Source organism: Crocuta crocuta, unplaced genomic scaffold (genome assembly GCF_008692635.1).
Source record: "Crocuta crocuta isolate KB4526 unplaced genomic scaffold, BGI_CrCroc_1.0 scaffold30, whole genome shotgun sequence".
Taxonomy (NCBI): Eukaryota; Metazoa; Chordata; class Mammalia; order Carnivora; family Hyaenidae; genus Crocuta; species Crocuta crocuta.
The window spans coordinates 14,353,191-14,377,291 of NW_027528345.1; the positions used below are offsets into that span (position 1 = coordinate 14,353,191).

Genomic DNA, 24,101 nt, shown 5'->3' on the forward strand with positions numbered 1-24,101 from the left:
TCCTCCTTTCACATAGCAGGCGCTATAAAAATCAGTGGGCCATATAATATGGCCACTTTGTAGGTCAGGAGTGGCCAAATATCTGTGACGTGGGAGACTGCTCTGATGCTCGGCTTGTCTTCTCCTCCCCCGCCCCTTTCCACTCCTCTCTTTCCAGCCACGCCTGTGATTGCTTGCAGATCCTAGGCCCACCCATTGAGCCAAAAGGGTTGAGAGAAGAGAAGGCTGCTCTGCCTTGATGGCTTTCCCTCTTAGAAGCCCCCTCCCCACAAGAGGAGCAATTTGGAGGGAACACTTCCCAGGCTGTTTTCCCATGTGGTGCTTACCCTCCTTTGGGGGAAGAGTAGATGATCTTATGGGTGAGAATCCTAGAGTAGCTTGTGCAGCCCTGTCTGTTGTTCAGTCTGTGAATCGGGGGTGAGGTGAGGTGGGGGGGGGCGGGGTGAGAGTGGGGGGATGGGGTCAGAGTGCAAGGCCCCTTTGGCCTGGGGTCTCCTATCCAGTTTTAACCGAGAGCCCTGCAATTTGGGTTTATAGAGCATCTGTCTGGCCACTGGTAAGGTGGATACTTTGACCATTACGTAATGACCTTCACATCATTTTTTGTATTGGTCTGAAGTGGAGGGTCGGAAGGATGAGTCTGGGGCCTTTAATCTCCAAGACACTTCAATTTTCCTAATCTAACTCAAGGAGCTTCCCCTCCAATTCTTTCCTAAACTCTGGAATCCCTCACCACCTTCCTCTGTCATTTTGGCAAGAATTTATGCCTCGTCTCAAGAATTTATGCCTGGCAAGAATTTATGAGAAAGATAGAACTTTCTATCTAGGCTGGGTGGTATTTTTGGTGGGGTTGTGAGTGTGTCTTTGTATTGGAGGGGAGGGTGGGTAACTAAGGAAAGTGGGCAGCTGGAAACTTTCTGTACCAGGAAAAAGTGAAGGAAGGAAGGATGGAGATGATTTTATCTGCCCCCAGCTGTGAACACACTTCCAGGTTTCCCTGGGCCTGGGCAGCACCTGGCCTGCATTGCTGTGGGTTGATCACTCTGTTGACTGAGTACATTTTTTATATGTCCTGGGGGGTTGGACAATAGACATCAGAGGTGGCTCCTGAGTTGGAAAAACTCAGTCATCCTTATTCACATGCAGAACATTTCACTTCTGACACTTCTGGTTACCAGTGCGTGTGAGTTTTCTGCCACCAAGCGACTCTGTGACACCAGCTGGGTGTCCTACAATTCAGCTCAGCTCTGCCACTACCTGGAGGTTGCATCAGCTCCCGCAGGTAAAAGGCTCAGGTCCCCCTTCAAATGCCAGTCGCAAGTCTAGGTTGTCACCTGTTCTTCTAACTGATCAGCCATAAATCATATAAATCAGAGCTTCCCAGACCCTTCCCTTGGGTTCAGTTAATTTGCTACAGCGACTCACAAAACTCAGGCAAATGCTTGCGTTTACCAGTTTATGAAAAGATCTGATAAAGGATACAGATGAACAGCCAGACAACGAGATACCCAGAGCAGAGTCTGGGAGGATCCTGAGGACTGGTGCTTCTCTCCCGGTGGAACTGGGTGATGTCACCCTCCTGCTGTGTGGACATGTTCACCAACCTGGGTGCTCTTAGAACCTCACAGTATTGGGATTTTATGGAGACTTATCACATGGGTATGATCAATTATTAACTCTGTTTCCAGCCCCTCTTCCCTTCTCCAGTGAAGTGGGGGATGGGCTGAAAATTCCAAGCTTCTCATCATGGCTTGGTCCTTCTGGCGGCCAGCCTCCATCCAGGAGCCTCCAAAAGCCCACCGGAGTCACCTCATTAGAACAAAAGATGCTTGGTGTGCCTGGGTGGCTCAGTTGGGTTAAGCATCCGACTTCAGCTCAGGTCATGATCTCATGGTTTGTGGGCTCAAGCCCCCTTGTCAGGCTCTGTGCTGACAGCTCAGAGCTGGGAGCCTGCTCTGGATTCTGTGTCTCCCTCTCTCTCTGCCTTTCCCCCATCTGCATTCTCTCTCTCTCAAAAATAAATAAATATTAAAAAAAAAAAAAATAGAACAAAAGACGCTCCTGCTGCTCTTATGACTTAGGAACTTTCAAGAGTCTTAGGATCCCTGTCTCAGGAATGTGTCAAAGGCCAAATTTTAGAACAGGGATGCCTCTAGTGTGCTTATCACTTAGGAAATTACACAGGTTTTGAAGCTTTGTGCCAGGTATGCGGGAGCAGAGGCTGATACATATATTTTCTGTTTTCTCATAGTTTCCTTCCTGCCATCCTATCTCCCTTCAAATGGGCAATTTTCCTTCCATTGGTAAGACCGGGAGAGATTTTTATTTTCCCAGTGTCTTCTTTCCCCACTGGGTCCCCATGCCTTTATGGTGAAAACTGACCAGGGTTGGGGTGGGGGGAGTTAGGCACATATTAGGTAGATGGGTCTGGCATATAGTAGGCACTGGTGGATGTGTGGTGGGTGGGTAAATGGGTAAACTCCATCCTCCCTGAGGTGAAGGTAAAGTCTTGGCAGATGGGAATGTAGAGGAAGAAAGGTGGAGAGAAGGCGAGAGAGCACAGGATGGGACGCTGGGAGCACAGAGCGCATAGTCAGAAAATATGCCAGGAAGGAAATGGGGGGCTTGGAAAACCAGTAGGGTGCAGCACATTGGAAGGTCAGTGTGGGGGAAGTTTCTGGGAGGGGTGTGTCCGGTTCTGCTGAGACAGTGAAGAGAGTAGCGGAGACCGGAAATAGCCACCAGATTTGTTTCTGTCAGTGATGTTGAGGGGAGCAGTTGCCGCAGGCTGGCAGGTGTGAAAACGCAGATTGTTGGGGGGGTGAGGAGTGCAGGAGGGTGAGGGAGCACGGAGGCAGTGGGCATGATGAGGAGGAGGGGCAGCTTGAGGGGAGTCAATACCTCACAGAGGGTATTTTGGGATGTGGAGACTTGAACAGGTTTGTAAGCTGAGGAGGGGAGGTTTAAAATTAGAGCGGCAGGGTAACTCGGGAAGAATCAAAGCAGAGTGGGGGCCTCTGCCTTCCCTCCTGGCCCAACAAAGGCACCACAGAGCCAGACCGGGATGCAACACTTTAATAAGGGATGTGGGGAGCTGAGAGATGGTGGCCAGGGTGAGCAGGGTTTGGGTGCTGTAGATGCCAGCTTTGGCCAGGACTGGGCCTTGTTATCATTAGGGCCTTATGACTTCATAGGCATGAGGTAATAGGCTTTTCAGATAGCTTATGGTTTCTTTCACTGTTTTGTCCAGATTCTTGCCGATTTTATGGCCCAGCTTGGCCAGCTTTCCCTCTGAGGTGGTTGCTGGGGAATATTGGGAGAGAAATGTCAAGGTAAGGTTAGTCCCCTCCATGCCTCTCCCAAGCTCCTCGGTGCTGACACGGGGGATCAGTGGATCCTCCGCTCCTCATTTACCTTTAATTCTTGTTCCCCTTCAGCTTCCTCTTTCCAACCCCAACTTTGTCTCCCAAGGTAGTGTCCAGCCCCTGCCTTTTTCTGTTTAATGCCCTCCCTCCCGGCTTCTTCCCCTACCAGCACTGGGAGTGAGTTCTGTAGTTTCTTCTGACTGAGGGACAGCCTTTCTGACACTGTCCTCCTGGGGGATGGGGTGACGCAGCTCGGGCCTTTGATGCCTTGGTCTCCTGGGAGATTTGATGATATCATCCTCTTCCAAAATCAGCTCTTCTCTGGAGATGAGAGATTCCTCAGAAAGGTTTTCAATGGAGACGTGGTCCTTTTCGGGTATCAGCTGAGCAGCTGGGGCCAAGGAGATGGAGTGAGGGGCAGAGAAAGAGCTGGTGGTAAGAAACAACCAGCCAGCTCTATGCCATATCTCTTAACATGCTAGAGGGTGTCAGGGTTGGGTCATTGCCCAGTCAGTGTAGACCAGAATTGAGATCCCATACCAGCATCCGAATCTATGAGCACCTGAAAGGCGCATCCCTGATTTTGAATGCCATTGAATAGGGATTCCATTTCTAGTAAATTCACCTTCCCAATGAAAAGAGATTAACTATGCAAACCCCCAACCCATTGTCTGTTGCGTGGGAAGGGTTCAATAAATATTGGTTCTTTTTTTTTTTCTGAATTCTGGGTATTGCTGGAGTCTGCCTAATCTGGTAAATTGGGGGAAGCTAGCCTGAGGTTGAACTGTGTTTACGGATAATCTACAAAGCAGGATCCTGCGATATTCATGACTTTGAGGCTCTGGGGGAGCCTGGGACCGATGAACCCCTCCAGCATCCTCCCCTCAGCATGAGCTGAAACTCCCTACCTGCTAGCATTTGGGTATGAGACGTAGTTCCTACACCCATCGTCAATGACTACCCAGCTGTTCAAATTGTTCCTGGCCCCCAGATGTTGGCCAATTAGTGCAGCAGAAAAGGATTAAGGTCCAACGTCAGGAGGAATGGTTTCCACTTCTTCCTCATGTGGAGAACTCATCATTTACCCGACAATCTTTTACTCCCACCAACTTACTCTAAAGGCTGTCAACGTGAGACTTACGGGCATTTATGGGCTGACCCTCCAACTGGATCTCATTGTGTGGCTCTGAAAAATAAGAAGTTAGAGTTTCGAGAGGTCTTAAGATATTTAACACGTGAGATGCTAGTGTGTACCCCCCTCCTGCCCCAGCATCTCCACCTCCCTTACCCTGTTCTCTGTCTTAGCGCTTCTAACACACTCTGTAATTTGTTTCACATGCTAATGATCGGGTTCTTTTTCCTAGAGTGAAATCTCAAGGATGACAGAGGTCTCTGTATTTTGTTAGTGCATCTCAAGTGCCTAGCGCTGTGTGTCTGGCACAGAGTAGATGCTCATTAAATAGCTGTTGAATGAATGTGCATGTATGTCTTGCCCTGCAGGTTACAGAGGGAGCCCCAGAGGAGGACAGGGGCTCTGCCTGGGGTGTCCACCACCCTCAGAGGCTGAAATCGAATCTGAATCTCTGTTAACCCGTAGACCACCTTGATTTGGGTCCAGGAGGCTCTTCTGGTCCTGGCCCCAGGATTTCTAGGGTCCACGGTTCCTGGGGCCATGAGTCCTAGTCCCCTGCCTCCACACCTCAGTCACCCCGAGGGTGCACTTTCCGTTATGCATCTCCACTCAGCACATTACAAGGATTAAGGAGAGGTCTTCCTAGTGCTGAGGACTCTCCAGCAGACAGCTCGGTGACCTCTGGGGAACAAAGAGGAGTGTGACAGAAGCCAGACTCACCATTAAGGATGGCGAGAGAGGTGGAGGCTAATGTGGCCAGCAGCAGGATGGTAAAGAAGTTCATGGTGAACCTGTAGCAAGATCCGTCTTCCCTGGGGAGGCTGCTTAGCGTTGCTGAGGACGTAGCCCGGCAGAGGCTTTATTTATTTTGGGGTGGGATTGGGCTCTGGGGAGCCTGGTTCAGGATTGGATCTGGGGGCATTCCAGGTTTCCCCTCCCAAGTTCCCTGTTCTGAATACATTTGTTTTTGGGAACTGGAGCTTCTGGGAAACCAGTTAACAGGAATGTAAGGTCCCTAGCATTTCCCTGGTATGGGCCATGCCAAAGGTGTGTCAGCCCCAGGCTCCATCTCTGGAGGTCCTTGGACTAACCAAGTGGCTGTGTGTTTCTCTCCTTCGCGGTACTCATTATTGGTATACTTTTCTTTTTATTTGTGTGATCAATTAATATCTATCTGCCCCAAGAGCATGGAACTTCCACGATGGTGGGACTATGTTTTGCCTGCCATTGTTTTCCCAGCACCTAGAAAGGAGCTGGTACATAGTAGGCACCCAGGATACATTAGGAGGGCGAATGAATATAGGAAGGTAGGCAGATAAAACTCTCTGTCAGTTCAGGGATGAAGGAGTGCAGCATTTACAGGAATCATGACTACATGCCAGGTACTGTCCTGAGTTTGTTCATATGGGATATTTTACTTAATTAGTCACGGCTGTGAAGGATGTGTTATTCGTTAAGCAGGGAAAGCAATATTTCACAAAGGTGAGGTGACTTGCATAAGGGCACATATCTGGGTGGATTTGAACCCAGGTTAGTCTAACTCCAAACTCTGTGTCTGCTACAGGTAAGGTCTGATGGCTCCAGAAGTGAGTGAGATGCCCAAAGAGCTGCGTGAGAGGGAGTGGGGGACGCACCCAGGACTGGGGCCTGGTTCTGGGCCTAGGGCTGAACTAACAGATCTCCTGTGTCCCCCTCAGGTTTGGAATTTTTTAAGAGTTTTTATTTAAGTTCCGGTTGGTTGACATGCAGTGTAATAGTAGTTTTAGATGTACAATGTAGTGATTGAGCACTTCCATACATCACCCAGTGCTCATCACACATGCCCTCCTTAACCCCCATGACCCATTTCACTCATGCCCCGCTGCCTCTGGTAACCATCAGTTTGTTTTCTGTTGTTAAGACTCTGTTTCTTGGTTTGCCTCTCCCCCTCCTTCTCCTTTCCCCCACTTTGCTTGCTTGTTTTGTTTCTTAAATTCCACATATGAGTGAAATTATATGGTATGTCTTTTCTCTGACTTATTTTGCTTAGCATATATATAAATACAATATTATGTATAATATATAAACAATAGCATGTATTATACTATATAATATATAATAGTGCATATAATATATAAATACTATATATGTATATATAACATATATATTACTATACTATATATACATATATAGTATATACATATTATATATCGTATACAGCATATATAGTATATATAGTACATAACTATACCATAGTATATATAGTATATATGCTAGATATATACTCTATATATTGTGTGTATATGTTATATATATACTATGTATATTGTATATAATATTATATTTATATATTTTATATATATAGTATCTATAATATATAGTATCTATATACATATATAGATACTTTATAGTGTATATATATATATATATATACACACACACACACTATCTATCTATTTGGGGCTGTTTCCACAATTTGGCATTGTAGATAATGCTGCTATAAACATCAGGGTGCATGTATCCCTTTGAATTTGTATTTTTGTATTCTTTGGGTAAATACTAGGTTGGAATTTTTGATAATCCCTCTGGACATGTTTTGGGATCATCTTCTGGAAGGAAGGGGGTGGCTGTACCCTGAGACTGAGCTCCTGTCTTCAGCAGGGAGCGTGGCTTGCTGGGCATGGGGTCCCCCTGAGGGTAAGGTCCCACCTGCAGACCGCAGAGAGCTCTGGACTCTATTCACTCAGGTGTAGCCTTCTCCCCCCAGGCAGCAGCAGGAGGGAAGAGCCTGGGGGCTAGCAGTCAACCTCTGATGGCTCTAGCCCTGCTGAATCCTTAGGCAAGCCTTCGAAGTGAAGGAAGTTTGTCTTGGGCTGCTTCCCACCACCCCTTCCTCCCCAATGCCCCCTTTCTGCCACATCCTCCCCTCCCATTGCGGGGTGGGGGGGGCACTTAGGAACACAGTAGGGACAGATGGGGGCATTCACAGCTAGTCCTTACGGAGTGGTTTCAGCCCTGCAGGCTTATTTCCCAATACCTCCAGTAATCTACAAGTTTAGGCCTCCATTGTTTGCAGACTAGGCTATTTCAGTGGTTTCTCACCGGCCTTTGGCCTCCAGTCTGTCTTCACTGCTGTCCATCCTCCACGCTAAGGCTAATGTCTCACATGCAGGCCATGGCTCTACTCAAAAGTCTTTAAGGAGCATCCATTACCCCTGGGATAAAGCCCAGTCCCCTTGACCATGTGTTCAGGGCTTTCCCCGTTTCCGACCTCATCACCGGCCCCCAGGCATTACTTCCTGCTCGATAAAGTGGTCTATGAGTTTATGCTGTTCCTCCCTCAGAAATACTCTTTCCTCTCCATCTGCCTGCTGTGTTCCGACATCACAATCCACATCAGGTGTCACCCCCCCCCTGGAGTGAACGATCTTATCACCATCGCGCCTCCCTCAGTTAATCAATCACCTCACCTCTGCGGACCTGCACTGAGCAGTTCGTGCCTCCCTCTTTTCGCGTTTCCACCCCACCACTATTTACCGAGTGCCTGCCGGGTCGCAAGTGTTGGTGGAGATAAAATGATGAACAAAATCACCTGGCCCTGGCCTTCTGGTTTTATTGTCTAGCATCTATCATATTCTATAGTAATTCTCAGTTCAGACCTCTTGCTCCTACTGGTTAATCACCATTTTGAGGACAAGAGCCATAGTTTATTTATTTATCTCCGCATTTCAATTTATTTAGCATAGATCTTAACACTAGCTAAGTGCTCTAGTCCAGTAACTTGAAGGAGTCAATTTACAAGTTCAAAGCTGGCCTCTGGGGGATGCGTTTACTTTTAGTGGGGAGAGAGGGACCTCTGAGAGGCCTTTTCCAACAATTAAGTATTTCAGAAGGATATATGGTGTGGCTACCATATACCAGGCATGAAACGGGTACTGGTGCTTCAACACGGAGCCAAACAGACCTGGCCCCTGCTCTCCCAGGCGGGATTGCCAGATAAGATGCAAATCATTCACTTCCATATGATTTTCAGATAAGCAGGGAAGAATTTTTTTTTTAGCATCAAAAATATTGCATGGCACACGCTGATAGTAAAATTTCGCTTATTATTGATCTGAAATTCATATTTAAGTGGATGTTCTCTATTTTATTTGGTAAGCACGGCAATCCTACCCCCGGGCCCCACACCAGCCTCCAGCCTCCACCATCGGCCCCTCCAAGAGCCCAGCCTCATCCTGCGTTCTCAGTTACGGATTCTGGTGCAGGGGAAAGATGGATGGGAGAGCTATCTGCCAGCCGTGCCTGTAGCTTCTTCCGAGAAAAGAGCTCACAATGGTTCTCTGCACACAAGTTCCAGACTTTGGTCAGATGACCCTGTTACTCTGGCCACTCCTGTTTGGTGAGGAAGTTGGGGTCTTTTTTTTTTTTTTTATATTTTTATTTATTTCTAGGAGAGAGAGAGAGACAGTGTGAGCAGGGGAGGGTCAGAGAGAGAGGGAGTCACAGACTGAAACAGGCTTCAGGCTCTGAGCTGGCAGTCAGCACAGAGCCCGGTGTGGGGCTCGAACCCACGAACCGTGAGATCATGACCTAAGCGAAAGTCGGACTCTTAACCGACTAAGCCACCCAGGCGCCCCAAGGAGGAAGTTGGGGTCTTATCTAGAGGGAATCACCAACGGGCTGGGCAGAAGGAAGACCGGTGGCTTCTGAGGAGACCTGTCCATTTCTTTTTTTAAATTTAGTTGGATTTATTTTATTAAAAAATTTTAATGATTTCTTTATTTTTGAGAGAGTGAGACAGAGAGCAAGCACAAGCAGGGGAGGGGCAGAGAGGGAGACCCAGAATCCGAAGCAGGCTCCAGGCTCCGAGCTGTCAGCACAGAGCCTCTGGAGATGCCCAAGCACCTGTCCATTTCTGACCCTCCACACTGGATGGTTTCAAACCAGGTCAGTGAGATCCCTCTTGGTGAATTTTGAATGTGAGACAGCGAGAAGGAAAACTCACCAACTAGCTTCCTTCTGCAGATAGCAGGTCTGGGATGCAGTGTGGGAATCTGCATTTTAAAACCAGTGTGTGTGTTGGGGGGGGAGGTGCTCCTGGGTGGCTTCGTCGCTTAGGCGTTTGATTTCAGCTCAGGTCATGATCTCATAGTTCTGTGAGTTTGAGTCCCGCATCAGGCTTTCTGCTGTCAGTGCAGATCCTGCTTAGGTTTCTCTGTCTGCCTCTCTCTCTGCCCCTCCCCTGCTGGTACTCATGTGCTTTCTCTCAAAAACAAATAAACACTAAAATTAAAAAAAAAAAAAGAGATAAAGCCAGTGTCCAGGGAAATTCTAATGCAGAGGTGTTGAGGAACACACGCCCTTCAGCCACAGAATGGCTTTTAATTTTTTTTAATGTTTTATTTATTTCTGAGATAGAGAGAGAGAGAGAGAGAGAGAGAGAGACAGCATGAGCAGGGGAGGGTCAGAGACGAGAGGCAGACACAGAATCCAAAACAGGCTCCAGGCTCTGACCTAGCTGTCAGCACAGAGCCTGAAGCGGGGCTTGAACACACGAACTGTGAGATCATGACCTGAGCTGAAGTCAGACGCTTAACCAACTGAGCCACCTAGGCGCCCCACAGAATAGCTTTTAAACAAAAGCTCAAACTCTTTTTTTTTCTGGTAAGGGTTTTTGTGAGGCAGAAAGGCTATTGTTTTGAGAGTGTGTGTGTGTGTGTGTGTGTGTGTGTGTGTGATTACTATGGTGGTTGCTGGCTGGAATGTGGGAGGTTGGAGAGAAAGAGGAGAAGGAGACTAACATTCTGCGAGGGTTGATCTAGAGCCAGACACACGATGATTTTAATTCTCACACTGATCCATGGAGTAGTATTGATGGCACACTGGGAAACTGAGGCTCAGAGAGGTAAGTAAATTTAGTAAGGTGATATAGATGTCACCCGGCATGACGGGGATGTGAATCCAGTTTCGCTCTGATTTCCATGCTCTTCCCACCACGGCTCACCACCCCCACAAAGCTTCAGTAGTGTGGACCCCACAGTCAGCTCACAGATTCACAGATCCATTCACTATCCTGGGAAATCGATGTTGCTGCCTTGAATCACTTCCCAGATTGCCTCTCAGCCCCCCGGGGCAGGAGGGCTCACTTGCTAGAACAGAGAGGAAAATAAGGCCATTGACCGGGCTGCTCTGAGGGTAACAGAACCAGAGGGAGGGGGACCAGGAAGGGGTTCAGGAGGGAGTCAGCAAGGGGCAGGTAAGTGCAGAAAGCTTCCACTTCCAGGGGAAGCATGGGGGGGGCAGGGGGGAAGCAGCTTCTGCCTTGCTTCTCAGTCAAGGTCCCGCAGTTCTTCCTGAGTGAGTCCGTTGCTCCCTTCTTCTGGGTCCACCCCAGCCATGCCCAGGTTCTCTGCGGGAAGGCCTGGCTCAAACTCGGCTCTGCCTGGGCAGTCTGTGGCAAACGCTCTCCATCTGGGAGATGGGGCCTCGAGAATGTTGCCCATGTGCCCTGGCCGCTCTGTGCCCCCTGGCAGGCCTGGTGTGCTGGGCTGGGGTTCTGTGAGAGCCGATGGAGCAGCTACCCTGAAAGCTGCAGCTACCGGGATATTTCCTGAGCACCCGCCCAGCCCTGGGGCTCTGGGCATGCTTTCCTCCTCTCCTCTGAAACCCCTTACCAACCACCCTTTAAACCACACACACAATATCCGACACACCATTGAGCCCTTATTACCATCTGATTCACAGGCCCCGTTTAAACATTGCCAGTTGTCTCAATAACGTCCTTTATGACAAAAGGACCCAATCCAAGATTGACACAGTTCCTCGGTCTTTCCTTGATGTTCATGGCTTTTCCACTTCTGGAGATTAGAGGCCAGTTGTGCAGAAGGTCCCCCAGGTTGGGTTCATCTGATGTTTCCTCATTATTAGATTCAGGTTCTGCATTTTTGTCAAGAATATCAGGAAACCATACTGTATTCTTTATATTCTTTTTTTTTTAATTTTTTTTTTTAATGTTTTATTTCTAGGAGAGAGAGAGAGACAGCGTGAGCAGGGGNGCAAGAATATCAGGAAACCATACTGTATTCTTTATATTCTATTCTATCAGGTGGCTCATAATTTTGATTTGTCCCGTTTTTGTGATGCTAACTTCGATCGATCAGTCACTGATTAACATGACGTCTGCCAGTTCTCCCCAGTGTGAAGTTACTCTTTTTCCTCTTTGTAATGAACATATATTGTGTTGGAAGGGAATTTGAGGCTATGTAAATATCCTGTTCCTCATCAAACTTTTACCAATTAGTTTTAGCACTCATCGATGCTTCCTGGCTGAATTCTTTATTCCCGCGATGGCTGCCAAATAGCGATTTTCTAGTTCAATCATTACCTCTACATTCCTTAGCTGCCATTCTGCTGTAAGGGAAATCTTTCTCACTTCCCCATTTATTTATTCATTTATTTATATCAGTATGGGCTCGTGACTTCCTATTGAGCCCACGAATTATAATTTTGTTACTACCACTGTTTATCATTATTATGTATCTTTTATAATACTTTCCTTCTCCCTTGAACATGGTTAGCCTGAGATAAGTTGGCCGTGGTGGGAGTAAGCTAGCCTTCTGGTTTGCTTGTGTGTTCTCTTGTCATGTCTCCATCATTCTTTGAGCACTTTTTTTCCTTTCTGGCACAGCAAGGCATTCCAGACTCATCATATATTTTCTCTGCACTGGCCCTGCAGGGTAGCAGCCATTTCTTCAAGGAACTCTGCTCTCAGTGGTATTTAGAAACAAAGATATGGACGCTAGGTGCTCATTGTCCTTGAGATGTTGCTGCTTCCATGCCCTTCCATAGTCAAAACCAGGGACTATATGAATGTATGTATATATACACGTATGGGTGTATGTATGTGCATTTGCACAAATAAATAACACATGCACATTTACATCTAGATGTATTTCCACATCAGTTTACATATACTGAAAACCACGAGTTCTCATTGTTATGCCCGGTTTCAGTCTGGCGTCACAGAATTCAGGCCTGCTCACCCTGCTCACATAGACTCTCCACCTCCCCGCCTGCTTGGGCTCTGATGCCCCAGGAGAGGCCACCGCCTTTCCCCTTGTCCCCTTTCCCTGGGCAGACACCCTCCTCATCTCTCTACACTTCCAACATCCTTGCTCTAGCTTTCCAGCAATCCACACCCCCCTGTCCTTACCGCCCCTGCAGACACCTACCTTGCTGGGTTCTGCTTTCCGGCTTTTGCGCTGAATTATTCAGGGAAGACGTCAGGAATGCAAGCATGAGATGCGCGTTGAATGCAGTTGAGAGGAAGAACACATGAAGCAGTTACTTTGTTATTGATATATCTTTTCATTGATTGTTTATAGTTTCCTTTGGCCTTGTGATCCAATCTAAGAATCTTTAGCTTTTTTTTTTTTTTTTTCTGAGAGAGAGAGAGACAGTGTGAGAAAGGGAGGGTCAGAGAGAGCGGGAGACAAAGAATCTGAAATAGGCTCCAGGCTCTGAGCTCTCGGTCAGCACAGAGCCCCACGCGGGGCTCGAACCCACGAACTGTGAGATCATGACCTGAGCCAAAGTCGGACGCCCAACCGACTGAGCCACCCAGGCGCCCCGAATCTTTTGCTTTTAATGCAGGAATTTGTGCTATTTTTATTTATTCATATAAATAACATGTGTTTGGTACTAGTTTTTTCTTTTTCATACTGTCCTTCCATTTTATAATTTTATATCCTTTATATTTGGCTATATGACCTGTGTTTATTTTTTCTCTTTTATGGGTATCTCTTCTGATAATATAAAAGATTCACAGTTTGTTTATACTCCTAGTGATTATCTTTTTTAACCATAACTTCAAATGACGGACTCAATTCTGTATTACTTAGACTGATTCCCTCTACCAGCAATGATGAAGGTAGCATACTTCTACTTTGTGCTCTCCTCTTTACCGTCTGATTTTCGTGGATTATAGAACTAGCATTACTTTTTCTAGTGAGTTCCTTTAGGCTTTTGTTATTTGCTTTCGCTGGTTAAATATAGTTTTTGATATTCTACCTATAAAAGGTGCACAGGCCACCTGATTTATATTAACTCCTGCTTGCTTTTCCATTCCAGCCGTCCCCGTGCTGGTCTTTCGTTACGTTCTCATAGTTTTTAAGACTCTCTGCTCTGTGACCATCATTCCTGCAGCAACGTGAGCTTTTTTCTTGCACCGAAGTGGATTTAGCACTTACAGCCAATCCTTTTACCTCATTTTCTCCTTTTATCTCTTGGCTGGCTGGAGTTTATGTCGAATAGTGTTTTTGAAAAGGATTCACAGGAATGAAATCCCCTGAATTTGGCACGCTGGAAATATGTGTCTGTTGCCGTTAGCCTCGTAAAATAGTTTGATTTAGCACAAAGTGTTGGGGCCTCATTTTTCTTCTTCCAGAGGACTTTGCAGGGATTTCTTGACTGTCTTTGGGTGGTGTAGTCTGGAGGCAACCTGAATATTTGTTTTCCCCCTCCGCGAATGTGTCGATAGTTTTGCCCGCATGCGCCCAGATCCTTCATCTTTGAAGATAAGGAAATTTATTAGGCCAGTTTTCAGCATTAGTCGTTTTGAATCACTCTTTCCTCTCAACGTGTAGATCAAAGTTTTCTGTGTTTAATTTTAATTTCTTTTTTTTAATGTTTTTTTATTTATTTCTGAGAGAGAGAGAGAGACAGCGTGAGCAGGGGAGGGTCAGAGAGAGAGGGAGACACAGAATCTGAAGCAGGCTCCAGGCTCTGAGCTATCGGCACAGAGCCCGACGCAGGGCTCGAACCCACGAACCGTGAGATCATGACCTGAGCCGAAGTCGGACGCTCAACCGGCTGAGCCACCCAGGCGCCCCTAATTTTAATTTCTTATCTCTGGTAAAATACACGTAACACAGAATTTCCCATAGAAGCCACTTTCAGTTTACAGCTCACTGGTGTCAAGTATATTCACGTAGTTGCAACCAGCCTCCAGAACTCCTTCGTCTTGCAAAACTGAAACTCTATACCCACTAAACAGCGGCTCCTGTTTCCCATACCCACACCCACCCCCAGCCAGATTTCAGTTTTCTTCTATTTTTAAGGAGCCCTGTCTTCAATTATGTTTTTCTTTTCTAGGTGTTCTCTTTTTCAGGAGCAGAAAGTATACATATGGCAGATCTGGTTACAGACGCGGTGTTCTTGATTCTGTTCCTCTGAGTATATCGTGTCCCTCGGAGAAGTGTGTTGTCAGCTCTGTCCCCGAGTGTCATAATGGCACACTGAGTCAGCATCCTCCCTCAGTTTGGTTCCAGTTTCAGGGGACTTGGCAGGACTTGGTCATAGAAAGTGTTATTTGGGGTTGTAAGTGCTTTCTATTTCCATCCCAAATGGAATTTACGTATCTGTGCTCATTGTTTTTGTTGTAGTCAATTCAACTGGTTTCAGAGATGAGAAGTTGGTACATCTCATACTCCTCCTCTTTATATTGGAATTATATTATTGTTTTCCCCCTTAATTTGTATGTGACTTATTTAGAATATAATCCATATCTGAACATTAAACATCCATAAGCCCAGAAAAGCTGCAGAACAACCCAGAAAAGAAGCCTATTTTAATTAAGCAATGGTTTTTTTGGTCATTCCCTGACATTTGCGGTGGGAAGGAAGGTAAAGAACTATGGTTAGCCTTCCATCTGGACGCAGCTGTATTAGTAGGTTCCTTGAGTGGATTGCCCCTCAGACACCACACTGCCCACCCCCACCTCCCAATCAGAGGAACAGTGTTGGGGTGGACAGACCCACACCACAAGGGGGAGCTGTCTGCTCCTTTTTCTGTGGCCTGCCTTGGTCCTTCCTCGGCTGCCATTGCCTCTGGTGTGGAAAGACATTTCATCCCAGCTGGGGGTTCCTCGGAAACGGTATCTGGGGAAGCTCTTCCCCTTCTTCAGGCTTTGTCACGATTGCTATGCCTCCAAAGGCACCTGTGTTTGGTTGTGCAGTGGCTGACGTTTTTCTCCTTTGAAGCTGGAGGACCTGGGGCCTGTCAGGGTGCTAGAAGGCATATATCCCAGGAGACTGGGTGGGTACTATCAGTGGGGAAAATGGGAGAAGGGTTGTGTGTAGGTATATGGCCTTAGTGGATGGTGCTACATGAATCTCCTTTCAATACACAGACCACTTGTTAGGCATCTGTTGCCTACTGAGCATTAGAAATTCTGAGATCCCATGCAGACCTGCTTCCGCCAGCTACCTGCCTGGTGGAGGAAGCATGCATGCTGAAAACACGTTCTGAGAATGGAAGGGTGTAGTGTGACCACCACCCCCCAACTCCGATGGTTTTCTCTTTCTCTTAATGCAAGTGCCTGACGTAAGCTTTGATTGCCACAGCATCCATTTCCAAGAGGGTTATGACTAGATAAAGACTAGATAAAGTCAGCCACATGACTGGATAAAGAGCCAGGCTGCCCTCTTTCGCTCAAGGCTCCTTTGTTGTAGAGCTCTTGGCTGATGTCGATAACTGGCCGTTTGGGCTGATTGTTTTTCCTCTTCTAGCACTTTAAATTTCTTCTTTTTAACGTGTATTCATTTTTGAGACACAAAGAGAGACAGAGCACGAGTGGGGGAGGGGCAGAGAGAGAGGGAGACACAGAATCCAAAGCAGGCTCCAGGATCTGAGCTGTCAGTACAGAGCCCGGGACGGGGCTCAAACTCATGGACCACAGGGTCATGACCCAAGCTGAAGTCGGATGCTTAACCGACTGGGCCACCCAGGTGCCCCTAAAAAAAAATTTTTTTTAGAACAAACTATCAGAAAGAGAAATGAAGCAAATAGCTTCATTTACCATAGCATCAAAATAATAAAAATAGTTAGGAATACATTTAAGCAAGATGGTAAAAGATTTTTACAGTGAAAACTCTAGGACATGAATACCAATATAATGGAACATTATTCAGCTATGACAAAGAAGAAAATCCTGCCATTTATATCCGTGTGGCTAGATCTTGAGGGCATTATGCTAATTGAAATAAGTCAAACAGGTAAGGGCAAATAGTGTATTAATTCACTAATGTGGGATCTAGAAAATCCTGAATTTGTAGAAACAGAATGGACTGATAATTGCCAGGGGCTGTGAAGTGGGGGAAATGGGTGACAGGGGACAAGAGTATGAAGTTCTGGTGATATGATGAAAGCTAGGAGCATGAAGAGAGGAAGAGTTTGGGGATGGGGGTGGGGGTGTGTATTAGTTTCCTAGGGCTTCCATAATAAAGTAGAATGGATAACTTCGAATGACCAATTTATTGTAGGGCGATGCTCTCTTAGAAACTGGTAGGGGAGAATCCTTTCTTGCCTCTTCTAGCTTCTGGTGTTTGCTGGCAATTCTTGGCATTCTTGGTCTTACAGATGCATCACCCAGTCCCTGACTTCATGTCACATGGCCGTCTACCCTTGATGTGTCTTCACATCATATGTGACTCTGTGTCCAAATTTCTCTCTTCTTATAAGGATAGTAGTCATATTGGATTATGGACCCACCATACTTCATCCAATATCACTTTCACTAATTATATCTGCAGTGATCCAGTTTCCAAATAAGGTCACCTTCTTGAGGGACCAGGGGTTAAAATTTCCACAAATCCTTTTGGGGGACACAATTGAACACGTAAAAGGGTGGCAGTCTACTTGAGTGTGAAGTGCCCTATCTACCCAGTGTTGATTGTAATTGGCGCTCGGAGGGGGCCTGCTACTGGAGGTCTCTCTGTGTGGGCAGTGTTCTCAGAGATGGAGAATGTGCCATCATGGTGGGAAGAGGGAGGAGGGAGATGCATTTCTTCACTAATTTAAAACAGGGTCTAGGTCGGGGCGCCTGGGTGGCTTAGTTGGTTAAGCATCTGAGTTCGGCTCAGGTCATGATCTCAAGTTTGTGAGTTTGAGGCCTGCATAGGGCTCTGTACTAACAGTATGGAGCCTTCCTGGGATTCACTCTCTCTCTTCCTCTCTCTCTGTCCCTGCCCCCCTCTCAAAGAAATAAATAAAAAAAATAATAAAACAGGGTCTAGGTTGAATGCTCTCATTTCCAGGATAGAGAGGGTGGGTGTTAGGTGGGGTGGAGGAAGGACCATCTAGAATCAAGGACTCTGGGAGTGTTAGAAAGCACACCTGCCACACACCAAGCTTGGGAAGAGGGCTGGCAGGAGACCGTTGTCCTGTCTCTCTCCACAGTCTATTCTTCTTCCCCTGCTCACCTGAGTGCAGAGTGTGAAGTGCAATCCCAGACTGTGATGGGGGGAAACAGGGGATACAATAATCACGTGGATTGTTGCAGCGAGTTCAATTGGCCTTTTAGTCAAGTGCCAGCTCTCACTTCAGCGGCTCATGATTTTACTGGTCTGATCTAATTAGCTGTTGCCCTTCACTTTGGCCCAGTGTAGAAAGGGTGAATGGAAGGCAGGAGGGATGCATTTTTAACAAGGGCACCAGAAAATTGCTTTAATAGAATGACTTGGGCTTTGACTATGTTCAGGAAGACAAATCCTGGTTCTTTGGAGGTTGATTTAATTTTTGGCAATGGTCAAATGTCAGTAGGCACTGTATGTGAGAGATTAGACCAGAACTGGAGAGGCATTTGCACTAGGAGGCCCAGCACGTGTGGCTGTGGCTCAGTGCGAACGAAAGGGCTTGTTAGAGGCTGTGTCCTCAAGGAAGGCTTGATGGGCCCAAGGGCCTGGGTCGGGACACCCAGGTCTCCTTGTGTTCCGGGGGATGGCTTTGCTCCCCACCTCCTCCCTGCTCCGCCCCACAGAGCACACGCACACGGCATGTTGGATGCTTCAGTTTAATCGTTCTGGGCTGCAAGCGTGTTTAAGGCTTTGAGTCCAGGGACCCCATTCTTTTCAACTTCTTAACCATGACTCAGAAAGAATAGTGGACTGAGTTTCTTCAGTTCTTGTAGAAATTCAACATCACCTAGAAGAAAGTGGAGGTGAGAACGAGGCTCACAGGCCCCAGGCCCAGCTCCACCCTGTCTGTCCTCCTCAACTCTGTCTTCTGCTTCCCAACCTCACCCAGCCCCTGGACAGCCTTGTATAGGAGTCAGAGGGATGGAGAGGAGATTCACCAGACCCTGAGGGACCCACCCCTTCCCCATTTGGGCAGGCTTCGAAGTGGGAAGACGGGGGCTGAGACCCCAGGGACAATCTGGTGTCAGGCAACCCTGTGGTTTGAGTGTGTATGAGAAATTGGAGACATTTGAAGATGGCAGGAGGGAAGGTTCGATGGGGAGGGGATGTGGCGGTGCCAGGTCTCTGGGCGAGGTGGTCCTGGCCCACTTCCCACCCCTGGATGATGGGTGGTGAGTATTCCTGTTCCCACAAGGCTTTGCCTTAGGATGCACTCACTTTCATGAAGATGTTTTACAGCTTCAAGTCTTTCACTCAGTCTTTTTTTTGCTTGTTGTGCTAGCAAGTTACCTTTGCTCACCAGGGATTCTAATTTTGGAGCAGAAGAATCACATTAGCAGAAAAGTCACATCATTTCGAGAAAACTCCCACCTCCCTCTCCTGCCCCTCATCAGACATTGTCCCTGTACAAATTCCTAAAGTGAAGAAGTTTTGCTGAGGGGTCCAGCTTCTCCTAGGAAGGTGGGTGGGCCAGGAAAGAAACCACGTAGGGTACAGGGAGCAAACTCTTTTGCAAAAGCTGTGTGGGGGGGTGCAGCGGGAACTCCCACTTGCGCCTTTGCAGTCAGGTGAATGAATACGTCTGCTTCTCCCTGGACNTGTAGGGTACAGGGAGCAAACTCTTTTGCAAAAGTTGTGTGGGGGGGGGTGCAGCGGGAACTCCCACTTGCGCCTTTGCAGTCAGGTGAATGAATACGTCTGCTTCTCCCTGGACTTGGCTCTGTGGGAGGAAGTGTCATGGAGGCCTGTCACCAGAGACTCCTCTGGGTTGTTATCTGGCATACAGACTTACTCAGTGCACCTTCTTTACTTGCGGTGGCGCTGCTTGCCTGCTGGGATGTCTCTTGGGGTGAAGCAGATTTGACTGGAGATGCAGTTGCTTCAGGTTCAGCTACAGACACACCAGTTTGTCGATTTTAGCAAAGTCAAGTGTTTTTACTTTTGGAACGAGTGGCAGAGCCCCAGGATGCCTAGTATGTGCTGGGGGCCAGGTTATGGAAGTGGTAAGATTTCTACATACAAGTGTCTGTTACGGACTGAATGTTTACGTCCCCCTCCACATTCATATACTGAAATCCTGACCCTCAATATGATGGTCGTAGGAGGTGAGGACTATGATGTAATGAGGTCATGAGGGTGGAGCGCTTTATGAATGGGATTAGTGCCCTTATAAAAGAGACCCCAGCGCTCTTTTTGCCATGTGAGGATGCAGTGAAAAGTCAGTAGTCTGTAGTCTGGAAGAGAGTCCTTACTAGAACCTGACCATGCTGGCACCTTGATCTTGGGATTTCCAGCCTCCAGAATTGCGAGAAATAAATTTCCGTTGTTTAAGCCATCCAGTCTGTGGTGATCTGTTGTACATCCAGCGTCTTGGATGGTGGGCAGGGCCGGGCAATTCTAATGGGCAGGGTTGGGGAGGTATTTGGGCTAGGATACGGGGGGAATCAAGGAGCCTGTCAGAGCGATGCTGAAGGCAGGATTTTGGCAGGGGGGATATTCTAAAGGGGCTTCCTTGGGGGGCAGGAAGTCAGTCAGCCAGAGCTCAGGGGAAGGCATGTATAAGACACATGTGGAGAATGCAAACAAGTTCAATTTAACTGATGTGGGCCGTACATGAAGGAGAAGCATGGAAAACCAGGATGGAAATGATGTCTGAGGCTGGATAGCAGGCAGCTTGCTAAGGAGTTGGGAGTTCTGGGAAGTGTGTGCAGGTGAAGGTATTAATACCACATGGTTATCATTTCCCTGATCATTTAACCTCATCTTTTTCTCCCCTTAATTCACAGCAAACCTTTTCTGCATCCTTCCTACTGATCTTGCCTGCCTGGGTTGTCCCATTTCATCCCTAGCTTGTCACACCCTAATCCGTGCTCCTCCGCTATCACCAAGAGCAGGACCCAACTCCCACCACTCCCCCATTCCTCTCCCAGCTTCTACCCGCACCCCGAGCTGTTAGGCCCTCCCTTTGAGCACAGGGATGGGAGGAACAGAAGCACTCACCGGCCACAGCTTCCGGAGCAGCCTCAGTGGTTTCAGAGGGGGCACCTTCTGCAGTGGAAGAAAGAGGTGACGGTGAAGACTGAACCGGACCCACCTGAGCCATCCTACCTCGCATTCTTTATCCTCAGCTCTCGGGAGAGTTTGTGGACACAGGGAGACATATGTCCCTATTGGTTAAATGTGCCCTTCTGCCTCATCGGTGGACCCACTAGGCACTCTGTCTGGTGTTTAGCCCCTCCTACAGTTGTTTGAAGCAGGTTCTCCTGGGAGAAGTATAATATTCTCTGAAAACTGCCCTTCTCCCCGATTGCCTCTGGCCTGTGAGGGTGCCATGAGATTCCCGCCAGGGGACTGGCTGTGGTTGGAGGCGCTCAGGCTCCTCTGTGGCTGAGGGGGACAGTGCAGGGGCCATGGGGCCATGTCTGAGTGATTTCTGCCATTGAACTCCAGCCCTCATTGTCTCTATTCTTTCAACACAATGTTTATGCAAAGGGCTCTGCTAAGTGGAGGGGGTTCAGTGCTGAGGAAGGTGGAAAGACCCTGCCCTGACCCAGCTTACATTCCATGACATAATTATTGAGTCACCATGTGATGGTACTGGAGGGACAAGTGCAGAGTGTGATAAGGGCAGGCGGGGTCTAATTTTTCCTACATATTCATGGAAGGCTTTTTTGAAGAATTGATATCTAAACAGATTTGACAGATGAGAAAGCATTGGTCAGGTGATGTTTTGGGTTGGCTGGAGGAAAAGAATTCCAGGCAGAAGGAAGAGCAAGAAGGAAGGTCCCAGTGTTCAAGGAGCAGCAGGGTTGTCCTGGCCTGAATAGTGCTTCTTCCACACACACCTCCCCCCTTCTCAGTAAGAGACATCCTGAGACACAAGGCCATGGTCAGGGCCTATTGCTTGGCAAGCAGAGCATGGGCTAGATTTCAGCTCCTGTCATCCCCGGCCTGGCACCCCCGTGAGGGGGACAACATGCCCGGCTCTATGTGGTGGCCCAGAAGGCCTGAAAGAAGGTCAGGGTGGCTGGAGCATAGTGGGTAAAGGATGGTGTGTGAGAGGATGAGCCAGAGAGCAGGCAGCACCAGGGGGTTTCTGGCTCCCTAACCAATGCAGGTCAAGAGGCTATGTGCAGAGAACTGGGGGCAGGAGTCACTTGCAGGGACGGGAGGAGCCAATACAGCACTGGAAAGAAAGAGAAAAATGAAGACCAGAGTTAAGGCTGCCCTGGACTGTCAGGGATCTGGGGTACAGGGGAAGGGCCATACTCACGGGCACAGACCAGGGCCCAAGCCAGAGCTGCCAGGAAGAGGAGAGCTGAGAATCTCATGCTGTGGGTTGAGAAGCGAGTATAACCACAGAATCTTCAGAGAGTCTGGGAATACCAGTGCAGATACTTCTGGGCCCTTTAAAGGATACCAAGGGCCAATGGGAATCAAGTTTGGAGAGGTGTGACTTCTGTGTCCTCCTCCCCTTCCTCCTCAGACTGTCACTTGCTCAGTCAACAAGTGCTATCTGGGGCTGGCTGGTAGCTGGCATCCTTACTGAGAGGTCCTTTCCCTCCTGATTTCCAGCCATCTTTTTCTTCCCTCCTTCCTTCTCCAGCTTACTTGCCCTCTGGTTCCACATCCCTGGGATTTCAGGGACCAGATGTAGAGCAAATTTTGTTTGGAGAGATTCTGAAATGTGTCTCTTGATGGTATTGGTAGGATTGGCATCTCCCCAGGAAGAGGTTGGGGAGGAGTCAGTGCACAGGCTTGAAGGTTTCCCCACACCATGTGAGCTTCCTTCCCCAGGAGGCCACACTCAGAACATCTGGGGACTAAGCTCATGATTCCTTTCTCCTCTTGAGGGGATGGGTTTGGAGGCATGAATGACTTCTCTGGAGTTGTCTCCTGCTCTTGAAGTTATTATCTACCCCCTAGGAGGAACTCCTAAACCTCAGATGGACCCCTGTCAACCTCTATCTTCAGGTCCAGCAGATGGGAGTCCCTGTATCTGAGAGGATCTTCTGATTACAGGATGATGGCAGTTCCCTGAAGTTGGAATTTGGTTCCCCTTCAAATGGGGAGCTGATCCATGGTGTGAACCATCCAGAAAAGCAGATAATTTTCTTTGACTTGGGATTTCTTCCTTCCTTGAGCTGGAATTCAAGAGGCCCGGTTCTTGAGTTCTGGCTTTGGCATATACACAGGATGGTACGTTGCGATACACTGAAGACTTTAGGATTTTCATTTGTCATCTGGGAGTGACAGCTCCTATGTACAGGACTATGTTGGGAATTAAGTAAGATAATACACAGCAAAGCATTTTTTAGATGATAAAATTGTATGCAGATGTGTGGATTACTCGTAGTTTGCAGAAGGATCATCTTTCTGGGTAGATTTGGTTCAGACTGGTGCTAAATGCTAAATAGAATGGGGTCAAGGAGACACAGGAGACAATTGAAGGGCTGGTGGGTAGAGAATAGGGTCCTGTATACCAGTTTGTGATTCTCCATTTGTCAGTGATGGCTTTCACCAGGCCCCAGGTGGTCCTGCAGGCTTTCTGCCTCAAGGCTGTTCTGAAGATTGGTGTGGAGAGGGGGTATCAGGAAGTTTATATCTTAAGGGTGCTTGAGTGCCTGGGTTCAGAGCATTAGTCTGCTCATAAGATAAAGGACGAGAAAACTGATGGGGTGGGACATCACAGGCATGAGGAGCAGGTCCTTTGGGGGCTGTCCTTCATCCAGGTTTCACCCATCCTTAACCTCAGGTAAGATGACAGTCACATTCAGATGGCTCATCTGCCCCAGACATGGTGAGTAGGAACTGGGTTTAAAGTAGCTGCTCACCCACTAACTCCCTGTGTGATTTGATACTTAAGATTTATCTGGCATCTAATGGTGGCCAGTAGGTGAAGAGGAGGGGTGCATTGAATTAATATAGGGGTAAGACTTAGCACTGACTGCCTGCCTAAGGGTCTGGTACTGGAAGCCTTGAAGATGGGGTGGCCTTAACTTGACGGGGAGCAAGAGAGAGTTTTGACTGCATCAGTGCCCTGGAATGTGTGCGTGTGTGTATGTGTGCATGTGTGTTTGTGTCCATAAGTACTATAGTGCTATAGTAGGAGAGGCTATGACTATATCTCAATGATCTCTATGAGCATGTCAAAAAAACTAACAGGAGCAAACCATGATATTTGCACAAGTTTTTCTAAGAGGAAATTAGAACTTTGGCATCAACACTAGAGCTGTCACAGAACAAGGTCTCTCCAAATGTCACTGCTCAGAACTTTTCCTCCCCTAATTCTCCTCTTGGCCCCATGAATTAAAGAGGCAGGTATTGACATAAATGGGGGTGAGATGGAACATAGGGACATTAGTTCCATAGAGAATTTTCAGTATTTTGTAACAGGGCTCAGGTGAAACGTTACTCCAAATTATAGGGCCT

At 47.6% G+C, this 24,101-nt stretch overlaps 2 long non-coding RNA genes across 2 annotated transcripts; both read right to left on the bottom strand.

Annotated features, from left to right (window-relative positions):
• Window positions 1-3,092: 3,092 nt before the first annotated feature.
• Window positions 3,093-7,773, bottom strand: LOC144222926 (uncharacterized). Its single transcript, XR_013332508.1, has 4 exons — window positions 7,579-7,773; window positions 4,507-4,551; window positions 3,532-3,756; window positions 3,093-3,303 (listed from the first exon to the last, which is right to left on the bottom strand). It is a non-coding gene; the product is annotated as an uncharacterized LOC144222926 (long non-coding RNA).
• A 10,551-nt stretch (window positions 7,774-18,324) lies between these two features.
• LOC144222927 (uncharacterized) lies at window positions 18,325-22,033 on the bottom strand. The gene is made up of 5 exons (XR_013332509.1): window positions 21,943-22,033; window positions 20,670-20,717; window positions 19,462-19,560; window positions 18,888-18,977; window positions 18,325-18,456 (listed from the first exon to the last, which is right to left on the bottom strand). It is a non-coding gene; the product is annotated as an uncharacterized LOC144222927 (long non-coding RNA).
• Between the last annotated feature and the right edge of the window lie 2,068 nt (window positions 22,034-24,101).